We start from the raw sequence: 1,555 nt of genomic DNA on the forward strand, positions 1-1,555 counted from the left end.
CGTCGGGGAGCTCAAATAGAGATGTGTTGTAAAACCTAACAACAAATATGCAGATCAGCCGATTATGTGGTTATATTTTAGCTGACCATGCCTAATTCTTAGCTACATATGCTGTCAATGTACAAGCAGAGGAAATATAGTCTGTAATAGAGTTGCAGCAATAACTAAATTTGCAAGATAGCATCCAGTACAATTGAGGTGGTTTTTGGTCATTCGTACAAGTCCACCACAATCACAAACTAAATGAGTTTAGTTTTGTCCTTAATGAGCCGAGCATTATTTTTTTTTGTAATAAACCGAGTTGAACCAAACTTTCTTATTGAATAAAAATCGTGTTCGAGCTCATTAACAGATCGAGCTGCACCCAAGCTTTTATCGAACAAAAGCAAGCTGAGCCGAACTTGAGCCCTTAACGATAATTCGCGAACAATAATGTTTAATTTAAAAAAAAATGGTTGAAACCCACTTGGACCAACTTATTATAAGTTTCGACACAATCGATACTCAAATTTTAATATTTTATCATTAAATAATCCAAACGAATCATGAATTAAATATTTTAGTATAATTTTAAACCTAAAAAGTTATGAATATTATTAAAAAATAAAAATATATTTATGTTTTTTCGAATTTTACCAGCCGAGCTCGAGCATAATTAATTTAGTCGAGCTCGAGTTACACATGCTAAAACTCGACTCGAACTCGTTAAACTTAACACAGAGTTCGAACTTGAATTTGAATTCTTAACAAACCGAACAGTTATTAAACAGCTCAAGTTACTCACGAACATCTCGATTCGGTTACGGCTCTAAGTTTAATTTTGAGAAGCAAAAAGTTGAGCCAAAAAATGTTCAAGAGCAAAATTTAATAGTAAGAATAAAAATATCACTTAGAAATATTGTAAAAGCAATATTTAAAAGTTTGGACAAAAAATATATCAATTTGTTCGGGCTTTAATAATACTAAACATTCCCATTTTTTCCACTTAGCTGCTGCTGCCGCCTGAAAACCCTAAACCTCAGGCTGTTGCTGCCTTCTCGTTTCTTCTTCTATTTGGAACAATTTCACCGCTTCATAGTAAGAATTTTTGAATGCCTTTTCTATTATAATGTGCTTTTTGTTACTTGATTCGTGTATTCAATGCGATTACTGACTTCTACCACTAGATATACAATAATAAATTATAAACCCTTTTTAGTGATTCGGTAAGATCTAGTTACGCGTTTGGTTTGAAACCAAAATAGAAAAAAAAATAGAAAATATGTACTAGCAGGACTAAGATTTTGAAAGATACAGTTTATTCATCTTAATAACTTATAATAATTTTTATTTGTTTATTCCCTGTTTGATATGGCTATGCAATCCTGATAATATTGAGTCATCGAAAGATAACAAGAGAAACGAGTCTACAGTTTAGAATTACGTTTTAATTTAGAAATTGGTAGATTTTTACTGGGGATTACTGTATCTGATTCAAAAAATCATTTGTACATTAGCTACTCGAACATTGCGGGAACTTGTCATCCAAATAGAAACAGTAATGTAAGTATCTGCT

Source organism: Apium graveolens, chromosome 4 (assembly GCF_009905375.1).
Source record: "Apium graveolens cultivar Ventura chromosome 4, ASM990537v1, whole genome shotgun sequence".
NCBI lineage: Eukaryota > Viridiplantae > Streptophyta > Magnoliopsida > Apiales > Apiaceae > Apium > Apium graveolens.